Source organism: Dermochelys coriacea, chromosome 18 (assembly GCF_009764565.3).
Source record: "Dermochelys coriacea isolate rDerCor1 chromosome 18, rDerCor1.pri.v4, whole genome shotgun sequence".
Lineage (NCBI taxonomy): Eukaryota > Metazoa > Chordata > Testudines > Dermochelyidae > Dermochelys > Dermochelys coriacea.
The window spans coordinates 13,205,067-13,226,928 of NC_050085.1; the positions used below are offsets into that span (position 1 = coordinate 13,205,067).

Below are 21,862 nucleotides of genomic sequence, written 5' to 3' on the forward strand. Positions count from 1 at the left end.
GGTCTGCCGGGAAAACCACTTCTGCTTGAAGCTGTTTGAGAGCAGGATGGAATCTTGAGTTGTGTTTGGCTCTTCTGTGTTTCCTGATCAAGGACATTAAAGAAATCAGAAGGATGTTGTTTATTGCCAAGGAAGAAGTGTCTACACCAGACACTTGGTGTTTAGAATGCCCAACATGACATGGAGTCTACATCACCATGTCCCTGGAACACGTCTATACTTCGATATCCCATCAAGCTCACCTTCACTCCCCCCCTTCCAGGGGACCCACGGGACTTGAGCTTCAGCAGGGGCTCTCACTATGGCTTGCCACTCTCTCACCCTAGCATCCGACAAAGGAGTCCTTTCTTGATGGCAAGAATTATCTCAGCCAGTCCTCTAAAGGGATCCCAAGCTTGCCCTCACCCTTAGTAACTATCTAGTGCCAGTCCATTCCCTACCCTATCCAGGGGTGGCAGAACATGGGGACCAGTGGGCCATGGCCCCACCACTTTTTACCAGCCATAAGGACAAGCAATGGGTGGGAAGAGGCAGGACAGGCAGCAGCCCAGGGTAAGAGATAGTACAGGGGGGCAGGCCCACATTTTGGGAGCTGGTGGATCCCCCTCTTTAAGGGAGCTTCAGTAACTAGAAATTCCCCCTTACCCTCCAGCAAGGGCAAGCAATCATTTGACCATGTTCCCCAGCACGATAAGCAGTGAGCTGAAGAATTGCTCCTGGAGTTACCTTGCTGCTAATGGAACATTACAGCTCACTTAGTCTGTGGTCATCAGCCCTGCTCTGACTAGCCTGACTTACACATCCCTTGTACCACTAATGCTTTTGCCCACAGTAACGTGAGTAGGCTTGTCCTGCAGCTGCTCAGAGGTTCCTAGAAATGAGACAGTCCTTGTCTGGTCTCCCAATTCAGCTTATCCCTTGGCTGCTTGGCCAAGTTTTTTATTTCTTGGCCTGGGTGCGGCCTGGAATCTCACAAATCTACTTTGGGTGTACTTTTATTTGGGGATTAGGCTAGTCCAAAACACCAGAACAGTCCTTCCCTAATCAGCTCGGGTTGTGAGTGGTTTGATCCCGACTACCTAGGGAAAAATGCTTTCTAATGAGTCCTCTTACAAGAAGGCTAGAGGAGATTAATCTAGCAGCTTTGTTTTGAACCACTGGCATACAGAACCATTCCCCCACCCACCCACCCACACCCCTGCAGAGGCAAAATAGACTGATGTTTACAACTGCCTCACTCTGAAGCACTTCAGAAATTGAAAAGAAGTACTTGTGGCACTTTAGAGACTAAAATTTATTTGAGCATAAGCTTTCGTGAGCTACAGCTCACTTCATTGAATGCATCTGATGAAGTGAGCTGTAGCTCACGAAAGCTTATGCTCAAATAAATTTGTTAGTCTCTAAGGTGCCACAAGTCCTCCTTTTCTTTTTGTGAATACAGACTAACATGGCTGCTACTCTGAAACTTCAGAAATCACAATTTCTGTATACTGAGACAGTCATAGTCAGGCAGCTCACAAAGTGGCTGACAGCAGCCTATGCACATCAGTGAAAGGCTATTCTGATTGGTTACTCTTCCGGGACATGGTTTCAGTAAATTTGCTAAAACCAAACAAAACCAAAAAAAGTTTCACAGCTGTCCCTAAGTATAGTATTCACAGTTGGAGCAGATTACAGGGACTTAAAGTTGGTCACATTTAAGATTTGCCTTTTGAATTACAGGCATGTAGAAATCTCTTCTTCCAACAAGTGGCAATTTACTATCTTTCACCAAGGAGCGGCTGGAATGCAGGCACGTGTGCATGCATGCATACACACCCTCTCCCCCAATCAAATTTTACCCTTAGCATATCCCATGTACTCCTTTGTGCCCCCATTTTATGCATTAGCTTCCTTTGAACGTAGTCCATTTAAACCAAGTTCTTCTGACCAGGGGCCTGCCTTACTCTGTATCCAAGTCCCTAGCACTGGGGCAGGCAAGCTGTGGCTCCGGAGCCACATGCGGCTCCTTGTACTGGCTCCAACTTTCCAATGTGCCAGGGAGGTGCTCACTGCTCAACCTCTGGCTCTGCCCCCACTCCACTCCTTTCCCTGAGCCTACCATGCCCTTACTCTTCCCCCCCCACCCCAGCCTCCTGCATGCCACGAAACAGCTGATCAGGAGGTGTGGGGAGGGATAGGGAGGCACTGATTGGCAGGGCTGCCGGTGGGCAGGAGGCACTGGGAGCAGGCAGGAGCTGGTGGGGAGCTGCTGACATTACTGTGGTTCTTTGGCAATGTACATTGGTAAATTCTGACTCCTTCTCAGGCTCAGGTTGGCCACCCCTGCCCTAGCACATTCAGAGAGCTACGTAGACACAGAGCATACAGGGGCAGCTCTATCAGGAGAAAGAAGGGTGCCAGTTTGAGGCTTGGTCTTCACTTCTTCTGTTGGTAGAACTACGTTGCTCCAGGATCTGGATTTTCCCCTGAGCGACAGAGTTGTACTGATCTAACCCCTGGCCTAGACAGCACTATGTCAATGAGAGGGCTTCTGCCGTCCACATAGCTACCGCCTCTTGGGGAAGTGGAGTACCTACACCAACAGGAGAAGCTCTCGTGTCAGCAGCAGGATTGCAAGCATAGACAAGCCCCAAGTGTCAGTCTCTGCAATTACTTTTACCAACATTCATTTTTATTGCTGGTCAAATGAGGCTGAGTCACTGGCTTTAGGTGCCTGGGCACTTATGAAAATGCTACAGAAGTTAAACCAGGTCACACTTGGGATGATCACATTATTGAGCCCACCCCCCACTAAAACTAGAACCGTACCTCCTTAATGAGATGCTGTTCAACTACCCCGGGCTGCTCCCATCACCGGCTCGACATTCTGAAGGCACGTGCTCCACTGGGATTGGACAAAGGCAGGGGCAGTGGAACTAATGGTGTAGCAGCTTAAAGTAGTAATAGTGTGACTTCCATAATATTCAGGGTTTGCAGTGTTGCTCAATGGCTTTCAACACCCCTGCTAAAAAAAAAAAAAAAAAAATCATCGTTCCAGCATCCTTGGTCTGGGAGTTTAATCAGCAGCTTGGAAAGAAAATTTAAATTCTGCCTGGCCCAATTTACCAATTCATCCCTCTTTTGGTAGGGACTGCAAATATACAGTCCTGGGGCCCGACTGCTCTGTGCCCCTGCAGATTTAACCAACTGAATTGTGCACAAGTTGTACAACCTGAGCTGAAGCCTCACTACCATGAGGTCCTGGTAGGCTCTGGAATACACGAGTTAGAAAGTTGGGGCAAGTCAACATAAAGTTGCATTGTTTTAATTAAAAGATACCCTGATTTCTGTTGAAACAAATCTCATTTTAGCTTGGCTCAGCTTATTAGGAATCTCTTTCAACTAACCCAACAATGCCACTCAAGCCAGAGATGAGTCCACACAGGGGTTTGCAGCAGTTTAAATGAGCAAGCTTTTTTAAAGACAGATCTTAAACCAGCGCTGCTTTCTTGTGCAGAAAAGGGCTTGGTCTCTTCCTTCCCTTGCTTATGTTGTATGTTGACAATTTGTGGCTTGAGTTCGCTTTAAAACAGTCATCCCTAGAAGGAATATTGCACAGTTACTAACTGGCTTTGTACATTTATGGTGTCAAGGCCCCATTTGGAATCTCCTCATGATATAGATTCTTGACATGGCAACACGCCAGAGATCCAAAGAAAGCACCTCTGGCATCAATGCAACTGCTGCAGAACAGAAGACTTATCAAATTCCCTTCCCAGCCTGGAAGAGAAAGCCCTTGCTTGGCAACTCCATATTCTTGCACATAGCCACCTTCTGCCCCAATGCCCTCAGATAAGAAGCCAGCATGTTTGTACATTTAGAAAAAAAAAAAAAAAAAAAAAAAGAGTAAAATCCCATTTCCATCCCAAGATTATAAAAGTCCTAACAAGACAACTTAATATACTAGCAGGGCTACCATAGTGAGCTGCCTGCTTCTGCAGTCTGCTAGCAGAGCAACAATCTAAAACTCAGAAAATTTAAAAAAGAAGGAGTTTGTTTTATTGCCATTACAAGAGAGCCCTGTTGACTTCTAACAATGTGCATGCAGATGCCAATTTCTGCATGAAGACTGGGAAAAGCATCTCATCTCAAGAGCTTCTTTGGTGCTCCATTTAATTAGTCCCAAGACTAAGCAAGCTTCACATGTGAAAGATCTCTGAACAACACTGAAGTTGTGAGAAAATAGTGGGAAGAATTTTTTGGATGTCAGCTGGGAAAGAAATAGAGCCAGTAGCACACTGTTTTTTCCTACATCTGTGAAGGGGAAGATATCCCATTTCTGAAGCTTGTTTATATTACAGTAACATCCACAAACCCCCAAAAGGGACTGGGCCGCTCGCTGCATTAAGTTCATAAGCACGAGGGCTGTCCCTGCCCCACAGAGCCTACAATTGAGAGCAAGTAGGATGCACCAGATCAGAATAGCCACAATGCACAAATATATTAAGGATGGCCTATACCGTTCCACCATGAGTCAGGAAGGAAAGCAACCTGACCCTGGTAGGGTCTGCAGCTGAAAGCCATCCTCAGATTATTTCCAGAGAACATACAGCAAAGATTCCTTCTACGCTCAGGAAAGAAGAAGCTGGAGTGTTAAGGGATGCCCTCCCGTCCCATTCAAAGCTATGTTGATGTGAAGAGGGAACAGACGGCACACCAAAGTATAGTGCAGCACCAGATCAATCCAGACTGTCCCACTCTCAGTGGAGAGAAGCTGCATTTCCTTTATCAAATGTTTCATTTGATGGTAACCCTACTACTGGTGCCAAGGTCCTGCTCACAAGGCAGCTGTTCATCAGTTTTTATGGAAGCCTGGGTTAGAATGGCAGGAACTGTACACATGATATATTTTAAAACCCAAATTATCTTCCTTTAGTATGCACGGAGAGCTGAGAGATGGCAAGAAGACTTTTCCCAGAACAATTTCACTTGCTATTGACATCTTCCAAGAATTAATCTATTTTTACATTTTACATATGCTGCTTATTTTTTGCATCTCACTCTGCTTAGACAATGAAGAGGCTTCTAAACCAGTTTCACTTTCAGGTTATCATGCACCAGCACCAATAGCCCAGGGTTTGCAGTGCTATCCCCGTAGGGGAATGCAGCACATTGAAGTCCAGAGAAAGTCTCATTTTCACTTATTTTAAAAGTTAAGTAAATATTTCTAGCAGAATCCTGTTTGAGAGAGCAAAAGTGCCTTCATATTGGGCCTCACCTGCTTATCAGGGGCCCTTCTGTTGCATGGCCCAAAAGGCAGGGAACAGAGCTGTTGCAGAGCTGGTTTCCTTGGTTGTGTCTTTTGAAGCCCATCAGTCCCCTTGCAAACAAGGCTAACTTCATGAAGTAAACCTAACAGAAGTCTGGGTCTAATTTTTGCAGGGCTGTGTGTGAAGTGATACAAAACATCAGCCTAACGTGGCAAACGAGTCCAAATCAAGGGAAGTCAATTGTTAAATTATGTAGTCAGAGGCGAATGGGCCACAGGGGATGGATCACTTGAGGGATTATCTGTTCGTTCTCTCTGGGACAGCTGGCATTGGTCACTATATGAAGACAAGATACTGGGTTAGATAGATCTCTGGTCTGAGCTAGTATGGCCATTCTTATATTCTAATAGTGCAGCCCTGAGAAGCGCAAGGCATTTCACAATAAAGACTAGCAAACCTAATACCCAGTCCCCCACTTTGGTCAGTGCTCTCGATGTCTTTCTAGCTCACTCCTTAAACTCCATGCTGTGTAATTCAACTAATATTAGGGCTTGACAGAATTTGTTGCTGTTTTTTTAACCTAATTTTGATGGACAACATTGATGTTTAAGTTCTATTTTTTATCGAGGTAAGTTTTCATAGTTGCAGGAAGTTATGGGTCAGACAAGACTAAAAAAATAAAAAACTTTATAAACATTAACAGTTTCAAAAATCACATCAAATATACTAAGTAAATATCCTTAAATCAAACTTTAACAAGTTCTCAAGAAGCATTCTGCTTACTTTGCCCACTTGTGAGTTTTAATTATCAATGGACTTTTTTCATTGGCTTGCGTGTACACAGTGAAACTGATGTTCACTGACATTTACTGATAGAAATCTAATCCTGCCAAGCCTCGTCATATTGTATTTGTCTGAGCCAGTCTGCAAACATTTCAGCACAGGCACTGGACATGCTGGCCCGGTCTACATTTACAAGTTTTACTGGTATAACAATTTTGGTTATGGATGGTTTTAAAGCAAATATTTATCCTGCTAAAAGCTCTAGGATGGATGCCATTATAATAGCATAAAGATAACTTACATACTATAGCATAGCTTCTTCTACCTCCTTAACCAGAATGAGTTATACCAGTACAAGCACTTACTCTGGTTTAACTGCTAGAGCTGTCAGAATAGCAGATTTTTCAGTTTCCAGGGGGAAAACTGGAGGGGGAAATTGTGTGTCAAAACTAAATTTTTTTTTCAATCCCCAAACCAATTGTTGTTTTGACTGAGCTTTATGTGCAAGTGTTTAGACGTTTCCTTTAAGTTGAAGTTAATTCCGAATCACTGACATTTTTTAAATTTTATATTTTCTGACCAAAACAATTTAGCAGAATTGACAGTTGGGGGGGGGGGGGGGTGCTGAGCAAGAGAGGAGGTTTGTCAAAAAGTTTTACCCTGCTCAAACGACTTCATCCACACTGGTGGTTTTGTTGCCCCCCACCACATGAACCACAGCAAAGCTTTCTAGGGTAATCAAGGCCCCTGATTCAATCCCATTTAATTTTTTTTTTTTTTAAATACACAGTAAAGGGCCTAGTTTAAACTCTACCCCAGACTGACAGTAGGGGTTAGTTTTTTCTAACGTGACAGGTGTTGGCAATACGATTGTCGTACTACAGTAACTTACCGCAACTGCCTGTGGTAAGGGTGGGAGAAAAGCATATTGAACTGTTGCCACTGCATAAGTTTGAACAGAAGCCAGCATCCAAATCGTGCCCAAGAGGCATTAAGGAAGATCAGAGGCTTTTTTTTTTTTTTAAGAACAAAAAATAAAAAAAACCATGACAATATTCACAGGCTTCTACAAACACAGGCCGATCACTCAGAACCTGCAGCCAGTTTACTTATTTATAAATCGCATCAACTTTATCTTGCTGTGTGGGGGGGGGGGGAGGGGAGTTCATTTCAAACATGATTTTCTCTATACATGAAAATTGGGTTTTTTCAACCAGCCAGCCATGCACAGACCATAAAACAATCAGGAATAGGCAGAGCACATGAAAAATGGCTTCTCTACATTTTTATATTGGGCTTATGCAGGAGATATGTGCTTGAGTGGACAGTCAGTACAATGGCTGGATGTTTACAATAAGCCAGTCAGAGAGGCATGTGCAATAAAGAATAATGAAATTATTCCTTCAGAAATGAACAAACAAGAGCTTTTCCTTGCTAGTTTAGGATACCATTCTCTAATTAAAACACTGAGAAACCAAACTTGTGTGCCCACACCCACTTTCCTATCTTTTTCACCCAGTTGTTTTTAAAATAACTTGGTGGACTTCCGTGTCCCTTCCACATAATTTCCCATTAGAAATAGTATAGTTCTAATTCCTAAAATGTTTGTCTCACCCTGGCATTTCCACATACACCTCCATGAACAAGGTAGTTCTCCATATTATTGGATGTGAAAGTTACAAGCAGCTGACTCTCCAGATATTGGAGAATGGCAGAACTACTCCAGCCAACATAAAGTTTCCTCATGTTACACAACAAGCATTTGATGCCACTAGATTTTATGAGCCTAACACAGGAAGAAAACCCATTAATTTTGGGGATCAGAGTCACTAAGCTCTGGAGGGATCCTGAGTTTTAAGATGATAGATCATACACACAAGGTTGCATTAGATGCTATTCCTCTGGGAATGTGCTTGTAAGAGACAAGGGGTGTCAGCCAGGAGTGCCCAGCCTGAAGGCACTGCTACTGATCTATCAGAATCACGACCAAATGGGGAAAAGGAGGAAGAACGAACCTTCAGGATGACAACAGCTCAACCATCCTCTGAAATCAGGGCCTTCTTTTAAAAGGAAGGGAAATGAGGAGTGGTCCAAGCTTTCTGGTTAGATGAGTAACAGTAACTCAGATGTTGAGTTTTGCAGTCTGGTTTAAGACTTCAGATTTTTCTTCCACTGGCTAATGGCTGGGGATTTAAGTTCCACTTTCCTCCCTTAAGATGAGTGTTGAACACCAGGAAGTGCAGGCCCAACAGCACTGGTTACATCCATGCAAACACTGAGCAAGTTTGCAGACACCTGAAGCCAGTCTCACATCTCCCTTTCTAGTTCAGGCTATCAAGGGCTGATGGTGCAGTGGTTCTCCAACAGAGGCTCAAACTCAGTGCAGTTGTGACCCAAGCAACATATGAGCCAGGAATTAAAAGCTACGCCAGGATTTATACGTTCTGCTTATCAGCATGTTTGCTTGAGGCATCAATCCCAGTTTCCTTTCAAAGGAAGTTTATTGTTAAGGCTTGCACTGAGTCAGAAGGTTTCGAGCATTAAAAGAAACATGTTTCAGTCTTCAGGGCAGCTATTTTGCAGCTTAATAACGAGGCTGCCACAGAAACTCACCAAGTCATGCTGATGACTCATGATCCACAGGAAAGGAGAGGGCTAGAAGGCAGGTGACATCCAAGAAAGCCTCTACTGCAAGTATCCTTGCTTATCTCCTCTGAATGATGTCAGGAACACATCCAAAAAAAATTCCTTCCCGCTTCTGACTTGCCATGACCCAGCGTCCAGAAATGAGGGTGGAAAGGCTTCCGGCATGCACCAGCAGTTCCAGGCAGCATGCTCTAGCCCCAGTGCCCAGCTGCTGCATTTCCAGGGTGTCAACAGGATTGATTCATTTCCCCACCCAGTCAAAATGAGTCCACACATCATGAGAAATTGCCCACCAAAACCAAACAAACAATGCTGCTTCCTGCATTAGCCAGAAGGCAGCGCCGTGCAAATCAGTATCATATGAACTTCAGTCCTCACAACAGCCTGGCTCAGCAGATTTCTCCTTCTGTAAAGACAGGGCTGACGCATTAAGGGACCTGTTCAAGGCCGCACAGCAAGTCAGAGGTACAGCTGAGATTAGCCTATAATTCCTCCTGGCTCCCAGCCCTGTCCTCAATCCACTAAACCACACTCCCATGGGGCAAGCTACTGCTGCCAGAATGCTACAAGCATCAGTGGCCAGAGAACCCTGGACCTAAACCCGATCTCAGGCAAAGCACCACGCTGCGAATGTGATGGTCACTGGCAATTGAGTGACCATCTCTCTCATGCATCTGTCTGTCCCTTTAGCAGCAGCATCCCTGACCTCCCTCCACATACAGGGATTCTTCCACTAACGAAACCGCTCTTATAAACACATGCTCCCCTTCCAGATCAACAGCACACCAGGAGCCAGTTTGCAGGCAGCCCGATGGCGCAGAGGACTGATGATGAGTTATGCAGCATTTCACCTTTAAGTCATGGCTTTATACCCAGATTGGTAGGAACAGAGTTGTTACTGTACTGTAGCTTTTCACTGAGTTTGGCAGCTGGGGGAGGTGTCTCAGCCCAGCATACACCTTTAACACCAGTCAGCCTTGTTGGGGAGAGATCAAGGATGTCGAAGTAGCCTTTGTCCCCTAGAAATGATCCTTCTAGGTCAGGGCTGAGGAAGCTCATGTTGCTGCAGATGGAATAGTGCAGAAAATGGCATCATCAATCGAGCCCCTTTCAGCAGCATTAAAATCACAGATTTAACCCCTCCAATATTCCACAGACTAGAATCCTAGCCCTGATCATACATCTTTGAAAGAGTACTGTAAGCTGAACTCGCATCTCTTCACTCTTAGAGCACTCCTGGAGAGTGAGGCTGGCGCCAGCCTCAACAGCACTCATTTGTTAACTCCAGTAGGGTTTGCCTCAAGATTGTACCAGAGCAGCATTAACATTTTAGTTTCCAAGACTGCAGAATTGTTATGACTATAGTGGGAGAAGCTAATTAAAGTCTAACTACTATGGAACCTGCCACCACGTAAACCTGTCACAATACAGACTAACTGCAACCGACATTTCATCAGAGCCAGGAAAACCTTAAGTTCAAAGGGAGGTGAAGCCTGTCCACTAGTCGGACCAAAAGCAACCAAGTCTAGAAGTGCCACCAACTCCCTGTATCTCATTCCAAGCAAGTCTCAGTTTCCCTCTATTCCAGTCAACCAAGCTGGACAACTAGGTGCAACTTAGGATCATCTTGATAGTGAACTTCTAAACTCCTTTGTATACTAAACAGACAAACTCTTCGCTCTGCACAGCCTACACTGGTCAGGAAAGATACCCCTCTAGCTTATCTGGGACACACAACACTGGAGCCAGTCATCCGCTGGAGTGTAGTTTGCAGGAGGAATTCCCTCTTAAATCTAATCTACACTGAAGTTAGGTGGACATAGCTATGCAAGTCCAGAGGGTAAGAAACACCCCCACAAGTGCCATAACTATCCAGACCTAACCCCAAGGGCCCAGAATGATTCTGTTGAGTTAGCTACTGTCACTTGGGGAGGGGGTGTTCCTAAACAGCCCGAAAAACCCCTTCTTCTAGTGCAGGCTGTGTCTTGGCAGTGTAGACATACCCTGAGTTACCTTGCAGCACCTCTGCCAGTAAAGTTATACAAGTGCATAATTGCATGCTGCGAAGCAATATTATAGGCTATTTCGGCACACGTGTACTGTGCAATGTAAACATACTAGATAAGTTCGTGGGAAAACACCAATTCTATTCAGCATGGATAATTAGTCTACTGGACCATGCTACTTCTAAACACAGAAATGGAAGCCAGGACCTCCCGGCAAACTAATCCTGGCTGGGCCAACAGCCCCCCCAATGCTCCAGACCCACCAGTTAAGTCTGGAAACAGACAAGTTTAACATCCGATAGATATCTGCCTACCTCACAGATTGTTGTGAAGCGGTTTATACAGAACGCATGCATACACAAGCTAACTATTAAATGCTACCGCTGCACCTTTCAATCAATCAAGGATCCAAGTCTTTTACAAACACTGCCACAACCCCTCCTGTGAAGCAGATACACCAACCCCTTTTTACAAACGGGGAAACCGAGGCACAGATTAAGTGACATTCCCACGGTCACACACCACGGCAGAGCCATTCCCAGGAAAAGAAATCAGACATCCTGGTTCCCAGTCACAGACGCCTAACGCTGAAAAAATTAAGTAATTCTGTGGGCATGTTTCCTCCTTTACATACCAGATGCAAAGCCACGTGTAGCGCAAGGCTGCATTCTTTGGATCCTAGTCATTCCAGACACCCTAGAGCTCTCCTCTCCTGCCTCTGCAGTTAAGCTGTGAAAGAGCAGAGCCTTCTCAGTTGCTAAAGGAAGGCACCACTTCCAGAACCCCTGGTCAGCGCAGCAAGAAGCCTGCAGGAAAGGGGAGAGTTCAGACAAACATGCCGTGTCACGGTTCAGGGCAACTGCACCCATATTTCCCCCTCTATGGCCCAGCAAAGGAACCTGCACTAGGTGCCTGGCTCCTCTCGTCTCCTCCCGCGCTTCTGACTGGCCTGTTTCCAGGCTGCACAGTTGCCTGCCTACACTGTGAATCCCCAGCAGTTCTGACTGCACAGCAAGGCTGCTTGGCCTTCCTTCCTTGGAGGCTATGAACAGTGCAATTACCCCAGTTACCACACAGCCCTTTCTAAGCATTATTCTTCATGTATCAGCATTAGACAAGGTACATTAACAATAAAAACCTACTTGCAAGCTGATAGCTTGCCAGAGATCACCCCTGACTCCAGCAAGGGCTCTGGGATGTGGAACGGGTCCTTCAAACACCAAGCCCTTCTGAGGTCATAAGTACATAACCGTCTTGGCTCAGAACAAGCACGGACTTGAATCTGAGAAGCACTCTTATCCAGTTTGAGCCTCCGAGTTTGTCCGCACATAACAGGTGATCAGCAGACAATGGAACCTGCTCCCTGAGAAGAAACCCAAAGGACTGGTCCAGAGATAAGAAGTTACCTTCCTGGCCTCCCAAATACTTCAAGTATCCCACTTTGCTTGGTCTGTCTAGCCCATTGTTTCACAGAGTCCTTTGAAGCTCATAATACTTCCCAAGGGTTTACACTGGTCACATCTCCTAGATGTAAAAGGATAAATGGACACAAATCAGATGTCAAGAATTATAACATTCAAAAACCAGTTGGACAACACTTCAATCTCTCTGGTCACTATTACAGACCTGAGTGGTTTCCACCAAATGCATCCGATGAAGTGAGCTGTAGCTCACAAAAGCTTATGCTCTAATAAATTTGTTAGTCTCTAAGGTGCCACAAGTACTCCTTTTCTTCTTTAGACTTGAGTGGCTATCCTTCAACAAAAAAACTTCAAAAACAGACTTCAACGAGAGACTGCTGAATTAGAATTAATTTGCAAACTAGATACAATTAACTTAGGCTTGATTAGAGACTGGGAGTGGATGGGTCATTACACAAAGTAAAACTATTTCCCCATGTTTCAGAGTAGCAGCCGTGTTAGTCTGTATTCACAAAAAGAAAAGGAGTACTTGTGGCACCTTAAAGACTAACAAATTTATTAGAGCATAAGCTTTCGTGAGCTACAGCTCACTTCATCGGATGCATCCGATGAAGTGAGCTGTAGCTCACGAAAGCTTATGCTCTAATAAATTTGTTAGTCTTTAAGGTGCCACAAGTACTCCTTTTCTATTTCCCCATGTTATTTCTCCCCCCAACTGTTCCTCAAACTTACTTGCTAACTGCTGGAAATGGCCCACCTTGATTATCACCACAAAAGGTTTTCCTCCTCTCCCCGCTGGTAATAGCTCTTCTTAAGTGATCACTCTCCTTACAGTGTGTATGATAAAACCCATTGTTGCATGTTCTCTCTCTCTCTCTGTGTGTGTGTGTGTGTGTGTGTGTGTGTGTGTGTGTGTGTGTGTGTGTAAGTAAATCTCCCCACTGTATTTTCCACTGAATGCATCCGATGAAGTGAGCTGTAGCTCACGAAAGCTCATGCTCAAATAAATTTGTTAGTCTAAGGTGCCACAAGTACTCCTTTTCTTTTTTCTCCTAGAGAAGTTACACACAATCCTACAATACAAACGTTTGCATTTTCAATACAATGAGTTCCTAAAACACAAACTTAATTCAATAAAGTTTGTCCAGCATATTGCCAGGTGTGTCACACAGGATTTTCCCCAGACTAGAAAGGCAGGTACCCACAGGCAGAACACTGGTCAGAACGGTCTGAAATTTACTTGGCTGAAAGGCTGACCTGATGAACTGTTTGAGTTGACTAAATGGCTGTACACTTAACCTCGATCTATTTGAGATGGTTGGACAAGCCAGAACTAGGAAACGTAGGTTTAAAGCTCACTGGACTCAAGCAAAACAATCAAGTGTTTGGAATAGTAACTTGTTACCCTATACTTCCAGCTGAGGAGAAGTCAAGCAGCATGTCTGTGACTAAGCAAGAGCTGGAGAGGGGAAAAAAAAAAATGTGCACATCGTGAGTCAGTACAGTACTCTGAATAGCATCCCAGCTTTTTGTGGGAAGGGGTGTCCGACACTGGAAGAATGGCCCTGTAGTTAAGGCAGGGGACTGTGGAGTTCTGAGTTCAATTCCCAGCTCTGCCAGAAACTTCCTGCGTGAAGTCAAGCAAGTCACTTACTAAGACAGTTTCCCCTCTGAAAAAAACAGACTTCCCAACCACTCATATTTCTGAGGCAAGAGGGGCCATGCAGACATCCCCTTGACCGTGGTACTCTTTCCCTCCCCACAGAATGGCGACAGAGCATTTCTACCCATTAACAGCTTATTTTTAAAGCTTGCTCTGAACAGGACAGAGCTGGCTTGCAGCCTATTTTAGCGCTCTTCACCCCTTCACAACCATGTCCAAGGTTCAGCAGAGAGCAAACTGCTTGCCCAACATGCGCCAGAGGCCTCACGAACTGGGTAATATATAGACCCACTGCATTTTGGTGGAGTTACTTCATTCAGCTGGAGCGAGCTAGCTGCCAGCAGAACCTCCCACTGAAACGCAGACCTTGTCCTCGGTTTAATGGCTGTTCGGCTGGAGCAACCTGGGTGTACGTGCACTTCAGTTTAGGGGTGGCTTATTTCAGCTTAAATAGATTCCTAACTGACTTAACCTAAGCCAAACTAAGTGTGTCTACACAAGGATTTCTAAGATTTAAGTGAAACCAAAGGAGCATTCTTGTTAAAACAAAGTCTCAGTGATAAGATTAAGCAATATGGAGAGAGAGGGGAGCATCCGTATCACGGCTTTTACTGCAGTGGTAAATGGCTCCCTGATCCGGGCAGCCTCCCACCAACCAGGCTATTTATAGCTGATGAGTGCTAAGTGAGCTGCTGAAGGCAGCAGTATCCATTAAGGAGAGAGGACATCCATATGAGCCCTCGCTCTTGCTGCTGAACCCGATAAGGTTAACAAAACCCCAGAGGAATAGAGAACTGTCAGAGAATCTCAGAAACACAAGCAACACTCAGGCCCTGGCTTACACACTATCAGACCAACAAAGACACATGAAATTCAACCATCTCTCTCCACTCCGTTTCAAATTCCGGAGAACTATTGTTGCAAAATGCTATTATCCCTATTCAGCTATCAGCCTGCACCCAGGACATTCCTTCCCCAGCACAGTTTGCTGGGGCTTTGCTTCTAACAAAGGACATCAAACTATAAATTTTTCAGTGGCTCCAGCCCTGTGCCCCACCACAGACTAGTATTTTGAATGAAGATCTAGGCTAATCATAAACCAAAAGGATGCAAGAGGCCCTGACTGAGGAAGCTCTTTGTGATGGAAAGTGAGAATAATCGATCCATCAGGATAACTTGAAACTGGTCAATGAGTATGGCTCTTTCCATTAGCCTATAAATAAATGATTGCTAAGTAATCAAGCAGCTGTAACCTTGTCTGGAACTCACATGTGACCAGCTCTGCTGGAAATAACTCCCTAAATCTTTAAGATCTCGGTAGAAGGAGAATGGACTTATTCTCACTACTTTGTTGCTTGGTGGCTAGAAGGAGGAATGGCCATTTTTTATTTTAGTATCCAGAGAACACAAGGACTGTTCATCAAAATGAAGTAAGGAAGTGGGTTCCAGGAAACTTGTGTCAATCACAATTATCCATGGCTTTATCTACTCTTGTACTGCTTTAACTACATCAGTACAGTTAAAGCAGTACCCCAATGTGGGCAGTTACAGTAATATAAAAAGTGATTTATTCCAGTTAAATTTATTCCCCCTTCTTGTGCCGGAATAAATTATACCAATTTTAGGCAATATAGCTGTGCCCATACTAGGGGTTGTACAGGTACAACTATTTTGGTCAAATGAAATGCACACCACTAACCAAAATAGATATGCTGGGAAAACTGAGTTTAGACCAGATCTTCACTTCTGCCCATCCCCTCCCAATAGAAGAATAAAAGCCCTCTGACCTAAAGGATGCTTTAAATATACGAGAATCTTCTTTCCTTCCCACCATGCCCCTCTCATTTAGGAACAAACCCTGGGCAGTTTCAGTGCTTCAGAACCCACACTTCAAGGAGGCTACAAGTCCCCAAGTTAATACAACTCCAGCTCTGCATCCAGATGTTTTGGGAGGCAGTTATCTAAAGTCCTGTTTGAATTACCATCATGCACACGCACACGGGACAGCTGTACAACATGTCTCCCAACCCCCCCACTTACAGCTACACTGCCACGGCTATTTAAGAAGATGTACCAAGGACAGCACCTATTGTCTTGAGGTTCCAATGCCTCTTTCACAAGGACCAAGAACCTGGAAGCCTCTCTGATCCTCATTCAACTGAGGAAATTGTTTGTACTGTGACCACATGGCACAAAGCAGCCTCCTTCCAGCCAAGAAATGAGAGTTCACAATGTGGTTACATCAGGACAAAGCAAGACACACCGATTTGGCAGAGGGCGGAAAGGGAGATCCTCACAGGCCTATGGCCAAGTATACTAAGGAGCACTTAATCAACCCAGTAGTGAGATGCAAAGCACACTAAGCCTTATAATTCGCTCTAAGCTCTTCCCCATCTTCATTTGGATTTGAAGAATTGCAACCAAGTTTATAGTGTGGTAACAGATAGGGCCATGTCAGGGGAATGTGACATGTGACCCCAAACCCAAGATTAGGCATATAATAGCCTAATGCAGATGTTCCAGTTTCCTTTCTTGTATCATATACAATGTGGAAGCTTCCTAGTGTTTAATTCCCCTAAACTTGCCTTAGTGCACATGCTGTCTGCTGGATAGTCTTCTATGAGATCACATGGATATGCAGGACCTACTGCTTTAGTCTACCTTGGCTTTAAAAGCCACTAAGATTGGACTCTGACCAAAGGGAGAGAGGCATTGGAGCAAGCTCCAACAGTAACTCAAGTTTCGCTTTCGGCCTTACAAGCACAGATTTGCTTGAACATAGATTTGCCTATGTAGTTTCACTTGAAAAGAAACGTGCCAGGCTACATTTATGCATCTCTCCCCAGTCACTGAATTGTGTTGGTTAACATACGAGGAGAAGGGGGGCTATTAAAATGGCTACTGATTTATACTAGCCTAAGATGTGCTTTAGAGGGCAAAGTGAGTTCGTCCCTACAAAAATAGAGAGTAAATTCCAAACAGAGGAAGCAGCATGAAGAGTCTAAGCTGAAAAAAAGCCATGAAACCTGAGGTCGTCTTTACTGCAAAAAGCGAAAGAGTTTTTTACATCAAGATAGCTTGATGGAAGATAGTGGAAGGAGGTTAAGTAGGGTTGACCTCAACTTGCCATATCGAGGTAACTACCTGTGCCTTGTCTGCATTGGGATTTTACATTGTTTGCTTCCTTTGACGCAAAATAAAAAGCCACACTCACCCTTTCTGCAGTGAAAGCACAGCCTAAGAGGCAGATATCAGCAGGAGGAAGTTAGCAGAGATTGTGCAGGGCCTTGAAAGTAAAGGACAGGAGCTCAAATCTGATGTGGTAAGGGGCCGGAAGCCTGTGCAGCAGACTGTTCAGTATTCCGAGCGTGGAACATCTGCACCAAATCTGGCTGCGTGCCATTCCTGATTTTGCTACGAAAGGTTTTTGCTTTTAGCAACAGTATTTAGTGCCCATGTGTGTAGTTTGTACAATTATTTGTAAATTGAGAAAGTCAATAATGCCAAACTTGCACATTTCAAAGTGAGCCCAGGGATCCTGGCTACTAGAATCCAACCCCTAATCACACACTGGAACTAGGTGTTCTGCTGTTTTGACACAACTGCACACTAAAAAAAAAAAAAAAAAAAAAAAAAAAAAAGGTCTGTGGTCTTAAATATCCCATTACTGAAGTTCTCATCCAGCCTCAGCGGTGGGTTAGTTTTTTTCCAACCCCAAGTTTCAAGACTTCCTTTTTTGTTTTTAACAGTTTTCTGTTGCATTTAATTCAATGACCCACCATAAGTTGTCCCTAGAAACATCCTTTCTACACACAAGTCTCCTTCAATCATGCCGATGCCAAGATCTCCAGCAAGCCACTCAGCTCAGATAGGTGGGTCTCACCAGTACAAAAAACTTATTAGCTACTTACTTTGGAAGTCTGTTCCTATACTCCTCCCACAGCAAAAGGCATGGTTTGATAGAGCAACGTTTCCTGTGGCATTAGTGGAATGGGCCAGTAGGCTTTAAGATAACTACAATCATCTGGCAAGAGTTTGCCCTGGGTTGGTTTCCATTCCTGTTCCAAGGTCCTCAAGCTTTTGCCAGACTTTGGCCTGCATCTCAAAAATATAGTCTCTTGGACAGACCCACTTGCAATAGCATGTGTCACTCCCCCATTTGCCCATGTGCAATAGCATAACATCCTTGTGGTAACTTCAGCAATTGCTTACATGGAAGAGCAACATTAGGGAAGTAGTTTGCTGTGTAATACAACTGTACTAGCTGGAAGCGAGTCAGCATGTTGACACAAGCCAACTCTGAAGACCAGCAGCAAGAACTCTACAGACCACGATTTGGAAGCCTCCGTTCTCAGACACTTATTCACTTTTTATATCCCACGAGCATTACCCTTGATTGCACAATCTCTTCAGGAGCTCACCATGCAACTGGTGTCTAATTAGTGCCCTGCCCCAGCCCTTTACAGGAGCCAGTAGTGGGAGAGATTAAATAACTCTCCCATTATTAGTCTGTTCACATGAAGAGCAGGGCTGCCCGTTTGACAGGTCTCCATCTTAGGTGATGTATAGGTCAGGAAAATTCGTATCAAATCAATCATTGCAATCCATGCTGTTAGGATCTCTAGTGGTACTACTGCCCCTACTACAATATCAGTGCAAGCTTCTCCTGTAGCTATTACACTGTTGTGACTTACCCCTTTAAACACTGGGTGTCAACTGAACTGGTGCAGCATCTACATTAGGGCTTTGCACTGGCATAGCTGGACTGAAAGAGCCTGATGCATGCACATTGGCACAGATTTCCCTCATTTAACCAAGCCCTCAAGGACTGGGAGCAACTCTCTCATCTCATCCCAACCCCTGTCTTTTTCTCACATGTGAGTAGTTGAGCCCTGCTTTTAGGCTGGTTTAGAGTTCCAAGTCAGAACCTACTTCCATCCTTATTAACTTCATCCAGCTGCTCTTGAAGTAAGTGCTACTGATGCAGGAAGAGCACAGGTAAGCACTGAGTACTCCAACCCCTCACCATATCAGCCTACCACATGAACCTAGACCAGCATGTAATAGAATCATAGAATATCAGGGTTGGAAGGGACCCCAGAAGGTCATCTAGTCCAACCCCCTGCTCAAAGCAGGACCAAGTCCCAGTTAAATCATCCCAGCCAGGGCTTTGTCAAGCCTGACCTTAAAAACCTCTAAGGAAGGAGATTCTACCACCTCCCTAGGTAACGCATTCCAGTGTTCACCACCCTCTTAGTGAAAAAGTTTTTCCTAATATCCAATCTAAACCTCCCCCATTGCAACTTGAGACCATTACTCCTCGTTCTGTCATCTGCTACCATTGAGAACAGTCTAGAGCCATCCTCTTTGAAACCCCCTTTCAGGTAGTTGAAAGCAGCTATCAAATCCCCCCTCATTCTTCTCTTCTGCAGACTAAACAATCCCAGCTCCCTCAGCCTCTCCTCATAAGTCATGTGCTCTAGACCCCTAATCATTTTTGTTGCCCTTCGCTGTACTCTTTCCAATTTATCCACATCCTTCCTGTAGTGTGGGGCCCAAAACTGGACACAGTACTCCAGATGAGGCCTCACCAGTGTCGAATAGAGGGGAACGATCACGTCCCTCGATCTGCTCGCTATGCCCCTACTTATACATCCCAAAATGCCATTGGCCTTCTTGGCAACAAGGGCACACTGCTGACTCATATCCAGCTTCTCGTCCACTGTCACCCCTAGGTCCTTTTCCGCAGAACTGCTGCCGAGCCATTCGGTCCCTAGTCTGTAGCGGTGCATTGGATTCTTCCATCCTAAGTGCAGGACCCTGCATTTATCCTTATTGAACCTCATTAGATTTCTTTGGCCCAATCCTCCAATTTGTCTAGGTCCTTCTGTATCCTATCCCTCCCCTCCAGCGTATCTACCACTCCTCCAGTTTAGTATCATCCGCAAATTTGCTGAGAGTGCAATCCACACCATCCTCCAGATCATTTATGAAGATATTGAACAAAACGGGCCCCAGGACCGACCCCTGGGGCACTCCACTTGACACCGGCTGCCAACTAGACATGGAGCCATTGATCACTAATTAGTACCTTCCCTTCCCCTCCCCGCCACCACACACAGAGGAAGAAGCTGTTGCTACCCTCTTTGTTGCAATTTGGGGGGGCCAGGATAGCTCAGTGGTTTGAGCATTGGCCTGCTCAACCTAGGGTTGTGAGTTCAATCCTTGAGGGGGCCATTTAGAGATCTGGGGCAAAAATTGGGGATTGGTCCTGCTTTGAGCAGGGGGTTGGACTAGATGACCAGTGAGGTCCCTTCCAACCCTGATATTCTATGATTCTAAATGCTGCAACGATGAATGAACAGCATCATATCAGCTAAAGAATCAGCTGCATTTTCTGCTACATTTACAAGACAAGCAAGACCTCCAGGGCAAGCAGCCCACATCTTTGCACGGGGCAGGAGACAATGGGGACACTGTCCTCAGCAGCCATGCTTCATTTCACTTTTAAAAACTCATGGAAAAGTGTGACAAGAAGTACAATACACTGCGGTGTTAGACCAGAGACCAGATAAAAGAAGTGGAGACAAAACAGAGTATTGAAAGTTAAAAAGATTGTCAGTCATAATTACATTAGGTTGAATGCATGCTTTATGGGATTTTTTCCTCAACAGTTCTGGGGGAAATGTTGAACAATTTTACTCCCCTTCCCCCCATGAACTATGAATCAAACACTAATACAAATAAAGGTATCCTCAGGGTCCCCTATAAATACCACTGAACTATGAAAATAAATAAAAACTTACTGGATTAAATGCAACTCCTTGAACTTGAAAATTAATCAGTTTATGCAGCATTAGTGCCACAGTATGCAGCAGCTTATGTACAAATCCATAGGGCTAGGAATTCCAGTGTACTAACTGGCTCAACTACAAATCAAATGCCTTCATCAACTCCTAACCAGCCCATTTTAAAGTGCACCATTTATAGCTTACTGGTGGGAGGGACTAAATACTACAACTCATTTTGTGCCCATGATCCATGTGAAGCCACCTGACTCCACAGGACAATGCACCAGTACAGCAAATTAGTTCCTGGAAAACCAGACCACAGCTTAGACACATCCAACATATTGGATCCAAAAAAACAAACTTCCAACCACATAAGGCACTTCAGTGATCTCTGAAGAAACGGAGACAATGCACTAAGCTGCACCAGCACAATCCCCCTCCAGAGGAATACTCTGCTGTGAAACAATTATGATTCCTATTGCCTCTCCAATATAAAAAAGATGAATGGGCAGAAGGAGGGAGGAATAAATTACACCTCAATATGTCAATCATCTTAGTTCTTGATAAAGCCAGAACAGCCAAGACACGGCTAGGCAAGTTGATGGAGCAGTTCGGTGTAATTAGCATTTAAGTGTCACCCTATGGGGGGGGGGAAAAAGAGTATTCCATGTATCAATTTTTAAGTCCCTCTTGAAGGAGGCATTTACTTTTAGATTACTTTATAAGAAGTGGAATAGTTCCATCTTATTCCCAGTGCATTTCATATCAACTGGCTCCGCTACAGGGCTGTCCCTCTCCTTCCCCCACCCCTACAATTGTCATCCCCCATCTCATTCTACAGTCCCATGTAAACAGATCCCTGGTTATAGTGAATGGGAATTCCGCACATGGACTGCTCAGAGGATCAGGCCTTCAACCTGAGGCTATAAATTAGAGAGAAGAGGTGGGTGAGGCAATCTCCTTCTATCGGTTAAAAAGAGAAGCTTTCAAACTCCAAAGAGCTGTTCTTCACATCTGCTCTTTCAGCAATAGAAGTTAATCCAACAAAAGGTATTCTCTCTCTCACTTTGTCTCTTTCATAGCCTGGGACCAACATGGTTACAGCAATGCTGCAAATCTATACATTAAACAGTATTTCTCTCTTACAGAGCCTGCAGGTCACATTCTGAATGGATGAGTCAAAAAAACAAACAAACAAACCAAAAATAAATAAATAGATATATATATACACACACACACACACACACACACACAAATAATTTAAAAAAATCAACCCTTCCCCTCCCCAAGCTGTATCTGT

General features: G+C 44.6%; 1 protein-coding gene across 2 annotated transcripts in view; it reads right to left on the reverse strand.

Moving 5' to 3' along the window:
• SPSB1 (splA/ryanodine receptor domain and SOCS box containing 1) overlaps positions 1-21,862 on the reverse strand; it is a 69,998-nt gene that overhangs the window by 45,738 nt on the left and 2,398 nt on the right. The window contains exon 2 of one of the 2 annotated variants that reach the window (XM_038377017.2): positions 2,812-3,007. The exons of the other annotated variant lie outside the window; for it this stretch is intronic. The gene's annotated coding sequence lies outside the window, so the exon portion shown is untranslated. The remainder of the gene's footprint in view (positions 1-2,811; positions 3,008-21,862) is intronic. 2 annotated transcript variants of the gene reach the window in all.